Consider the following 12354-nt stretch of genomic DNA (forward strand, 5'->3'; position numbering starts at 1 on the left):
ACACAGAATGAGCAGCTTCAAAAACAAGTCGGCAATCAGGTTAATCGGCTTAAAACACACGTTGACGAGCAACTCAAAACACAGAATGAACAGCTTAAAACACACGTGGATCAGATTAAAGCACAGGTCGAAGGACAGGGAATTAAAATTAGTAAACAAATAGAACAAGTAGAACAGAAAGTGGGTAATTTAAGTTCTGTGGTAAATACTATGAAATTTGAAATTGATACCATTAACAAGAATATGGATACTATGCAGGGGGAAATTGTTAACATTAACAGTAGGTTCGATGTTGAAATTCTCAACATCCAAGAGAAAGTAGAGCCCCTGGTAGAAACAAAAGTAGACGAAAAAGTTTTCGGTCTTAAAACTGAGATCGTAAACGAATGTCAACACGGAATATCACGGTTGGAAAAGGTAGTTTTAGAAACTGAAAGGGATTTAGATAAAAAAGTAACCGGATGTGTTCAAAACTGTGAACAAAATACTACGAAAATTCAAGGCAGAATTTTCGATATGGAGGGCAAAATTAAAGATAGGCCTGGTGTTGTCTGTAATGGCACACCGATTACGAAGCTGTTAGAAGGCGAGGAACGCTTCGATCCAGCCAAGAAACATAACGGGTGGCATCCGTTAGATTTTATCAAAAATTGCGAGAGAGTATTTCCTGAGCACTTGTCTGATCAGGAAAAGATAAATGTTGTAATTAGCGCCTTAGCAGGTGATGCTAAGCGCTGGGGAGTAAATTTAAATACCGAACGAATGACGTTCGAAGAATTTAAGCAGAAATTTACGGAAGAATATTGGTCTGAACAAAAGCAGGACCATTTGTGGCGGGAGTTCATCATGGCCAAACAGCATGATAACAGGGGCAGGAATTCTTTGAAAGATTTCTGCGAGCATTGGTACCGAAAACTGACACACTTGAGAGGTAGGAGATCAGATTCAGAAATTATCTGGGAGTTATATAAAAAGCTTCCGGAAGATTCAAAGAGGTATGTAGGAAGCAATCATCGTAGCTTCCAAGCATTTCTCGAAAGAGTCGAAGACGAAGATCATTGGCGCGAAAGTCGTGCCAATTATCAAAATTTTGGTAACCGTAATAACCGAAACAATGATGAACGAAATGACGGCGATGGATTTCGCGTCAATATAATACAGAGAGGAAGAGGCAGAGGAAGAGGCAGAGGAAATTATTCAGGTCGCGGTAGAGGGTATACCGCGCAAAATAATAACGACGCGGGAAACTAATTTCCGCGAACGTTGCGGGCCAAACGGAAGCGGACAATACATACCGGCCCCGATTTGAAAAAAGATACCGGACCGACCGTGATGTAATGAGACAGGTTAGAGACAGGCGTGGAACGAAGCAACGTGCCGTTGCGAAGCAAGCGTCAGCTGCGAGCCAGAATGAGTCATTTCTGCCGCACAGAGCGCTACATGTTAACAGGCGAGTGGAGCATCAGAGGGCAACGGCCCAGCCTAGCAGAACAGCTGTTAGGAAAGAAGCCGCTAGAAATACGGCAGCAGTAGATACGAACATAGCCGTCAGACTAATGAAAATTTTACGAGTGATAATTCCGTGGCAAAGGAAACTGTGAATACACAGAGAGGTGCGGTTAGCAGTGTTTGCAATGAGATAAAAGGTGAGGATGAATTAGCAGAAGTAACTGATTGGCGTGTGCAGATCGACGATCTGTACAAGGGCCTAAAGCAATGTGAGTGGGAGGATTTTAAGAAGGAGTATGAAGCGAAGAAATTAGTCAGTGAAAAAAGAAATAGTAGGGACGTCGATAAGGTGACGTGGCTCGAATTTGAAGAGGAGAGAATAAATAGCGCCGCGCAACGTACGCGTGCTGCCGATAGGAGGAAGGTTAATGATAGGAGGGATTTGGAGGATGAAATCCTCAGCATTGACGAAGAAATAACTTCTGCTAACAAACCGCCAATAGTACAAACTGCTACCGAGAGGCCTCGCGGAGAAGGGGTAGATAATTACCTGAAAGTAATTAAAGTCCACGAAGATTACACTGAATATGAAGTCACAGTGGATGTGAATAAAGCTGATGATGAGGCCGTTTTGCCAAAAGAGGAGATTGAGTTGAATTCCAAGCCTGACGAAAATGCAGAAGGAGAACTTAGTGCCTGTCTCAGAAAAGCTTTTATGTTAGAACCTGAAAGCGATCCAGAATGGTCGGATTCCGACGATAATTCAGATGATGAAAGGTACGCAAATGCAGACAAAAATGATTATACTAACTTTCCCTATTGTGCAAAAGTAGCGTGCTTAAGTGAATCTGATGGGGAGGAAGAAAGTAGTGGTGATTCTAGTGAAGATGAATTTTCAGGTGTAAATGAAAATGAATATACTTTTACTGAAAGAGGGTATGAAAAAATCAGTGAAAATAAAGGGGATGCAGTCAATGTTGATATTGTACCTAACGATGACAACGTATCAAAACAAAATCCAGACGTTGAAACAGAACCACGAAAGAAAGAACCACCAGACGACTCAAGGTTTATCTCGCAAAGAGTTCAGGTAATTAATAACTTTGAACTTCCGGAACCCAAGAAACCGCCAGATATATGCAAAGTGAAAGTGAAAAGCATATCTTGGGACGATGTTATCGTCGACCCGGATTTGCTTAAGGAAGACCACGGTAATGAAAAACATTCGACGGTTAAACAAACTATAATACCAGTTGAAATTTATAACGTGAAATTGCAAGTACTTCTTGATACTGGGTCTCAGATAAGTGCAATTTCTCAGTCATTTTTCGAACACATTTGTGATAAGCCTGGGCTAGTAATTATGTCAGTGACAGGTGTAAAAATTGTTGGTGCAACTGGTAAGGCTAGTAAGCCGGTAAAGAACCAGATTTTGGTTGAATTTAGTATAAAGGGACAGAACTTTGAACACGATTTTCTGGTTGTGCCAGACTTGAGTACTGAAATGATTTTGGGGATGGATTGGTTGGATAAAGAAAAGGTTATTATTGATTGTAGCCAGGGAGTGATCAAAATTAACAGTACATTTAGGAATGTGGAATTAAATTTTGAGGAAAGTGGGAAAGTGTTTGATTCAGAAATCGATTGTTTGTTGTTGGAGATCGATCAAGGGAACGATGGGTTGACAAACAAGTACGAGGTGTACCATGTCCAGAGAATGTTAAATGAGAGTGACGAGCAGGGGCATGAATTTAAGGGAATGGTGGAAAATTTAGAGGGAATATCTCCCGAACAGAAAGCAGAATTGCTTCAAATTTTAGATAGTAACAGCCCCGTATTTTCGGACAAGCCTGGCCTAGTTAAGAATTTTGAATACCAAATTGAGACCATAGAACATAAACCTTTCTTCGTAAGACCATTTTCGATACCCATATCAAAGAGAGAGGCTGTTCAAGCGGAAATAGATAAAATGATAGAATGGGGGGTAATCGAACGAAGTAGCAGCGAATATAATAGTCCCCTTATCATCGTGAACAAAAGGGATGGGGGAGTGAGAGTAGTTATCGACGCCAGGACTTTGAACAAAATTGTAAAGAAGGAAATAGATAGTCCTGAAAATCTGGACGAAATGCTTCAAAAATTTCATAACGTTAAATATTTAACCAGTCTGGATATGACCGCCGGATACTGGCAAATCCCATTGAGTAAAGAATCCCGTAAATATACCGCTTTTCTATTCGCCGGAAAATGCTATCAGTATAAAGTAGTGCCATTTGGACTTAGCACATCTGTGGCAGTGTTTATTAGGGCACTGGACTTTGTATTAGGGAGAGAACTGAATTCCCGGCTAACCATTTATGTAGACGATTTACTGATTGCTACAGAAGCATGGCAAGAGCATTGCGAGTTATTGCAGAAAGTTTTTGTTGCTCTACAAGCAGGGGGCATGACACTTAAGTGGAAGAAATGTGAATTTGTAAAATCTGAAATAAAATTTCTGGGGCACATTATTACTACGAATGGTATTGGCAAGGATCCGGAAAAGCTAAGTGCAATAGCAGGATGTCCAGCTCTCAGAAATAGAAAACAGTTGAAAGCCTTTTTAGGTTTATGTGGGTTCTATAGAAAATTCGTCAAGGGGCAAGTTTTTAATAGTCCTCATTTGAATAATCTACTTAAGAAAAATAGTGCTTTTGTGTGGACTGAAGGGTGCATGAGAGATTTCGAAAATTTAAAAAGGGAACTTTTAAATGACAATATTTTGCATCACCCCATACTGTCAAAACCTTTCCATATGAGTACTGACAGCAGTGCTTATGGAATTGGTATAGAAGTTTTCCAAGAAATCTGTGAGGGAAAAGAAATCGAACACAGGACTATCGCATTTGCAAGTAGAACTCTAACAAAATACGAGAGGAACTACACTATATCGGAAAAGGAAGCTTTAGCCATTATATGGGGGCTGAAGAAATTCAGAAATTATCTGTGGGGCCATAAGCTTATTATACATACTGACCACAAAGCTTTAACTTTTCTTAAAGATTGCCGTTTACTTAATGGTAGGCTAACTCGTTGGGCTTTGTACCTGCAACAATTTGATTACGATATTTGCTATGTTAAAGGTACTGAGAATTATGTGGCAGATGCTTTATCTCGATTGCCTAATGGTATGAGTTAAGTGCCCAATGAAAATGGGGAAGAGGGTACTTTTCAGATAAGGTATATGAAAGAGGTTTCAGGAAAGAGGAAAATTGAACAAATATGTAAGAATATGAGATACCATCAGAATGAGGATTCGACCTGGAAATCAGTGAAGGTAAATTTTGACAGTGTGCAGTATCCTCAAATTAAGAAATATTACAAAATTTATAAAGGCCTTTTATATAGGAGGAAAGATTTAGTCACTGAGGAATGGAGAGTATGTTGGCCACACCAGTTTGATACTGATGTCATAGACTATTTTCATTTAGCATTGGGGCATAGTGGGCCGAAGAAATGTTTGGATAAACTGAATAATGTCGTAGTGATTACTGGTAGTGTAAGTAAGAAGGTAAAGGAACGGATTAAGTCATGTGATGTTTGTCAAAAAGCCAAAGTACCGAACAAAACTAGTAGAGGTCCAATGCAAAGTACATTACCTGAAGACACCCTAGACTTATTGTCGGTAGATTTATTTGGCCCCCTCCCAAAGACTTCGGGAAATTGTGCATATATTTTAGTAATTTTGGAAGTATTCTCGAAGTTTGTGAAATTATACCCCTTGAAAAAGGCAACAGCAAAAGCTGTATTTAATAGGATGGTTGAATACTTCAGAACCATCGGGAAACCCAATGCAGTACTATCTGACAATGGACCCCAGTTCATATCCAAAATTTGGAAGGAAGGAATGGAGAAAAATAATGTGGAGATTAAATATATTGCAGCCTACCATCCTGCAAGCAACCCGGTTGAAAGGTACATGCGACAAGTCGGGAGGTTGTGTAGAACATACTGCAGTCACAACCATAGAGCCTGGGGCAGGTTCATATCGGATTTTGAGAATGTCATGAACACATTACATCATGAAACTACAGGATTTCCACCGGAAGAAATTTTGTTAGGCAGAAGTAGTAAAAGTTTAATTGAAGAAAAACTAGAGTTTCCACCTTGTACAAGTTTGGGATTGAATCAAAAGAAAGAATTAATAATAAAAAGGACAAAGCAAAAAGCTGAATCTAGATCTAAAAGACACAATAAAAATTTAAAAGTTTCAAAATTTAAAATTGGAGATTATGTTCTTTTAAAAACCCACGAAAAGTCTAGTGAACTAAACCATGAAATTTCCAAATTTAAATATATCTATAATGGACCATATATAATACAGAACATTCCACACGATAATGCTTACTACTTGATCTACCCAAAATCCAAAAAGCCTTTAGGTGTAAGAAATATTGTGGACCTGAAACTGTATGTTCCTAGGAAGGAGTAATTGTGATGTATCTAATGCTGAAATCGAGTTATTCAAAATGTAACTAATTTTTGTAAATGTATGTATACCCTTGAAAGTGTACTAATGTAGTTATGTGGGTTTCAGATTACCAATTGTACTGTAACTGTAATAATGTATGGAGAAAAGGACTGAAAAGAAAGGATAAATGCTATCTGTCAGATAAAATATGAAGGACTGCCAAATACCAATGAGGGCAGATAAATAGTCAATGGAGGATTGTAAGTGTGAGACAGGAGATGTGACAATGTGAGGTGAAAAGGATTGCCCAAATCTGCAGAATAGGCAGCAAATATGTGTAGTAAATTTTCTGAATATTATTTTGTGTGTGTGTTTTGTTTAGTAATTAAGGAAATGGACTGCTATTCAAAACAAGCAGCAACAAATTATCTTATAGTGTATACAAATATTTGCATTAGCTTTTGTAGTTAAACGTTTGTATTCCAGAATTTTAAATTATTTCTTTGAAAAAAAAATGGTTAAATTGCTATTTTGATAATGTTGTAATGGAAGGTTGGACTGTGCAAAAGGCACTTAAGTATATGATAAGTGAGTGTTCTTGGTATGTTTAAAAAAGTATAGGCATATATATAATGTGAATGAAAGGAAATATGTAGTGTAAATCGTTTTGAACATTTACCTAAAGAACTAGAACAACTGTATAAATGAAAAACTTAGTGTTCCCATAAAATTTAGACTTAAGAAAATTTTCTGGAAACAGGGGCATGTGTAACGACAACTGTACATATAATAATTTTTTGTCTTTATGAATTTCGATATATTAGTGTGAACAATGTTTGAATTAATTTCTTTCTCTTTTCGTGTCATGTTAAAGAAACTGTGAACAACTTTTGAAATGAATATTATTATTTATGTTAGATTTCAAATAATGTGATAATCAAAAGAAAGTGTACTTAATGTTAAAACTATTGTAAGATGTGGAAATTGTAATTTAAACACTTGGTCCATACATAGGTAATGCATTAGGATATGTGTAGTAGAAAACCTGTGGTGAATACCCTACCTGTAGGGGAGCGGGAAAAGGCGAGCGCGGGAAAACGCACACTGGGCGCGGTTAGGCACAACGGGCTGAGTAGTCAGTCGGAGGCGAGCAGTCGGTCGGAGTGGTGAATTGGTCAGAGGAACATGTACTGTACCGAGGCGGCTACCTAGGAAAAGTGGATTCCATTGAGCCTCGGGTACACCGATTCCGACGACTACTTGGCATGGCTATTTTCTGAGGCACAAAATTGGCAAGATTACGACGCTAAGAAAATGGCAAGTGCCGAGGTAGTGTGAGTCTTAGCCGTGCCTGTATGTGTGCCGTGCTGCCTGCTATCTCGCTGCCCGCCAACCGCCGCACCGATTTGCACAGGTCAAACATTTATTTCATGTTTAGAAGTGTATCTGTGTGGACCAGTGTCGAAACTGTTTCTAACTGTTCAATAATAACGTGACTTTTACCAGAATTGCTTTAACCATGACTTATCCTGATCACTGACCTAGACAGGATCCTTACCTCGTATTGTGCAACCCGAGTATCCTGAACTGAAAGTTTAAAAATTAGTGGTAATAAGAATTATCATTAGATCAATCTATGCTATAAAGAAATTCAAAAGTTCTATGTGTTATTGCAAATGTTGGTAAAGAACAAAAGTATGACTAAATCGGATGAGAGTTTTTTTTTTTGCATTGAGTTAGCGATGCTATTTATTTAACTTGAGACAGAACTAATGACAGTTAAATTATTCAGAAGTAAGACAAAAGAGTAGTTATCCATTGATTGATAATTTTGAGTGTCAATTTGCCTTCAGTACTTAATTGTTTCAGTATAACGACCATAACAGTTTCAGGGCCCCCCCCCCTTTTTCTTGTCCATTCTTTCAAACCTTGAAATGTGTTGATCAAATTTGACCAGTAAAGTTAAGTTCTATATTAATCCTAAGTGTATTAGTGTTGTTTTTCAATTTTAATAGTGACATTGTATGTGGGCTTCAAAACTGCTTATCCTAGGACAATCTATGCCCGATTTCAGTCTGATCAATATACAAAATGCGGTTCGTAGTAATCGTTGAGGTGTGATATTGTGTAAATTTATCTCGTCCAAATTAGTACAAAAAGAGAAAGTTTTAGTTCAGTGGATTTTTCTGGTTCCAAACTTTGCCATATAACGTATCATTACTACGTGTTACTATGTTTGTACATGCACCCACTTGTACAAGGATAAACTCTCTCATTGCCTAAGTAGGCTGGCGACCGAATTATTAATTATAGGTAGCATCTACTGTGTGTACTTCTTGTCCATGCGAAAGAATAATTATACTTTACATTTGCTTGATGCATCGCTGTAGTTATTGACTGATTACTAGTCCGATCTTATTTCTATTAGGTACACGCGGTCAATTTATGTACTAAAATCCTTGTTTATAAGGTGAAGCCCGTGAACTTATTACAGTACAGGCTTTATACAGATAACGTACGTCCGAGAAGGGCGGTAGCGTTACAATTTGATAAAGATTTGCGAAATACTCTTCCACCCTGACCTAGTTTTGCTTGCATTGTCTTTGCAGAACTTGTTCTGAGTAATCTATAGTAACTGAGTGTAATAACCGAGGGTATAGGTATAATTGTGTGGTTGTATAGAATTACATTGTAGGCAGGTCTGCGCTCCTCTGTCCCATTCCGTAATTACGTGGCGAAACTGAACCATGTTAACTAGATACCGGTTATGATGATGTACATTGCAAGAGAAACACGACTAGTTGTTGAAATACCATCGGTACTGAATAAATATCAATTAATCTCTATCCTCGACTGATTATTTACTCCATCCATCATAAAGAATAGGTGGCAGTCAGTACCACAGTCGAATTCTGGGTCATGAAAGCAAATAAAAGCTATATAATGCCTATTACGCCCTGTATAGGTGCGTTCTGTAGTGGTTCAAAAAATGCGTTATCTGTTGCATTAAAATTTCTACCCGTTCGTTAAAACCTTCCGCTAGAAATTATTAATACCCAGCAATAACTCGCAGGGGCCAGTAATTTCGTTGACCACACGAATTTAAGAAACCATTTACTGCAGACGGTAGCTTGCAGGAGCGGTAGGACATGTCAAAGCGACGTTAATCTACCTACTTAGGTGGACTTATACAACCACCAGAACTGGAAGGTTATGTTGCGATTTGTACATACTTGTGTATTACTCGTACATAAACTCATACTGGCCATTACTATGTACTTGGTTTTCATTTAAGCGATCCACTATCACCAATAAAGCGATGCATAAAAATGAATAAAAATACACACGAATGAAGAAACATGAAAAGATGTACATAGAAACACATATGTGCTCATTAGAGAGCCGTCTTCCCACTGCAAATTCATTTTATTGAATAACTTTGCTTGTAAAAAGAAAAATAGATACATTTGGTTTCAAGAGTATGAACAATTTATAGTGCCTAAAACTGAAAACTATATGCTTTCGTAACATGAAATTTCATGTTCTACAACTTTGATTACGTTTTCCATTTGGAGTAGACATTTTTGAGTTACAGGAGTGGAAGAGGATTTTTTAGACAAGTTGCTAAAAATGAACGAACTTTGACAACTTATTGCAGCCAGATGGCTACACCGATATTGGCATTTACGTAATAATCAGATGCAAAATTTAATGCTCCTTCATTTTGCTAGTAGTGAAATTGTGAGTAGGATGCATTGTGACCGAGTAATAGGTAAAAACCGGAGAAAAGTACCCAAATTTTGTGGTTTTCTGTCCACAACAATTGTTCTGAGGGTTTTGGATTCTACATGCTCTCAACTATATGCAAAAGATGAAAAACATTAAATATTCTATCTCAGCTTTTGCAAGCAAACAAACCCCTTTACGGACTAATACAGTTGAAATTCCAGAATAATGAACAATTGGATTATTAAACTAACAACTAAGTGCAAGTCAGGTCAATAGTTTGTGAAACAGCCGAGTCTCAGTATAGAAATAAACTTGTAAATACTTTACATGTACTGTTACAAAACCTACAGCAGTTCTCATTTCATAAGACATCTATGGTTCTCAATAATTACATTATTTCATTCAAAAAGTCTGGAGTCGCTTGAATATCGAGGCAGACATTGAATTTTACGTATTAATCATATGCCAAAACACTCTCGTGCTATCATTTGCCAAAATCTTGTTTCGATATCTCAGACCATTAATGACGTACGAGGAAATTTTGAATATGTCGTTCTAGTTTTTCACTGACACACGAGTTCGTGATGGAGCGCTTTACATACATTCTATTATCTCGAGATTGGAAACAGACAGCGATATACTTCCAAGTTTAAAGAATGATTCAATATATTATCTACATTTAATACACAGCAACATGTAATCTGGCACGAACCTAACACAGATTCATAGCGGTACCAATTTTTCACTGCAAACTAAGAATTTCTTGAATAGTTTACCTACTAGCGAAATACCACAATAAATATAAGCATTAACGAAATGCTAGATGGTTAATCATGAAGCTGGCGAACTAAGCTATGAGATGCGCGAGAATGAGCATTTACTACCGAATAGTTTCTTTAAAATCGTTTAAGAAAGATCGCAGATTGGCCGGCTTCAGCGGCAGTTAAGCGAGCCTGACTGGTTCTGCGCCGAGTAGGTCTGTACTGGCATTACACTGTGGTCACCTGCTCACCCGCCCAGCACACACTGGTAAACTGCACTTCCCTCCACTCGCTCTGTAGTGAAGTGTCGAGAGTCGCCACTTATTTTAAACGCACTTAAACTTCAGGTTTCCATAGTGTAAATTTACCACAGTTTTCAGTGATTAAATTTTCATAAACGTAATAATTAAACAAAAGCGATATTATGCCAACAAACTTTCTTTTAGACAAATTGTTTCAGGAAATCAGTCTTTGTACTGATCGTTTCGTATCCTACAAATAGAAAGAAATAAACAAGCATTTAGCGGTATAAATCATGTGTTTGGTGAAGAATCGTGTCTGTATGGTCATCACAACCCACTGTATCATATTAAAGTCGTCGGCAAACGTTTAGTTCTGAGTAATTAATTGTATAACATTATATCTGCACTTTAGATTTCTATGTACTGCCATAATCGCTGAAAGGTCACGTTTGATCTGATTTCATCTTTTGGTACATTTCAACATCCCAGGAAGGAGAAACTGCCAAGAGTAGGTGAGAGTGCTCAATTACAAAATGAGTAAAAAATGATTTACTGTTTTAAGTCTTACTTCTGTCTAGATGAAAGTGTCTCTAACATTACTGTATCAGTTGAGTGAATTACTTCCTTTATCGACAGCCGCTTGTCGAAATAAGCCACCCCATTCTCACGAAGTTCCAGAATACCTGCAGATGTGCGTCAGTTCCTTCATCAATAGGGAATACATGCCATCACCTTCCTCCCTTTTTCCCAGCCTGGTTTGAACCCAACAATATCTGGCTTGTGCTCTTCATTATACTCCCCTAATCCTAAGAGTGACAAACACTGCCTGTCCAGTAGCTCGAAAAACAACTGCATCCTCCATGTGCATAATGCTGTAACAGTGCAGTTCAGACAAACATCTTCTTGTGATGCCATATGTCATAACTTAAAACAAATAGTTTAGCCCATAATTCAGAACAGAAATAATATAGTTCCATGATAGTTACATAAGAGAACAACAATTACTTAATAAATAATAATAACAAGAAATGCAAACAATTACTTAATAAATAGAAACTTCGAGTTCTCAGACATTTTTAATTTGAATGAACACCTTGACAAGAAATCAGACAGCCCACCTCAAGACTTGCACATAATTACCATCTAGTGTGAGTGCCTGGACTTACACTAGGACTATTCTGTCTGCGTCATGTAATTAAGGGACGTTAACCAATGTGCAGTTCCAAACATGTACGCTTGGGGCTCTGCTGCATAGGCTTAGTACTACATATTAGGTACATCATGTAATACAGGCTTAAAACCATGCCACCTACAAGCGACGACTTCAAGCGACTACTAGTGGAAGACAGTTTTTGACAATGTTGGTTTTCAGTGATTAAGCCACATTTTGTGTGTCTCAAAAGGTGAATCATCCAAACGACATTATAGAAGAATTTCGTGGTTCACCTAACATTAACGTCTTCTGAGCCATGTCCTCTTCAAAAGTTTACAGACCACTTTTCTTCCTGGAGAAAACTGTGGTTTCGTGTACCTACACACACTGCAGCTGTGGCATATGCCCTGAAGTACAGCAAGCAAGTGAAGAGTTCATTTTGCAACAAGACGATGCTCCACCTTACTTTCTTTCAGACATTTATGGTTATCTCGATGCCGAACTGCCTCAGTGTCGAAATGCATATGGTTCCCATCGTGACCCTCTTCTCCAGTGGCCCCCGCGGTCACC

Source organism: Schistocerca nitens, chromosome 11 (genome assembly GCF_023898315.1).
Source record: "Schistocerca nitens isolate TAMUIC-IGC-003100 chromosome 11, iqSchNite1.1, whole genome shotgun sequence".
In the NCBI taxonomy this organism is placed as follows: domain Eukaryota; kingdom Metazoa; phylum Arthropoda; class Insecta; order Orthoptera; family Acrididae; genus Schistocerca; species Schistocerca nitens.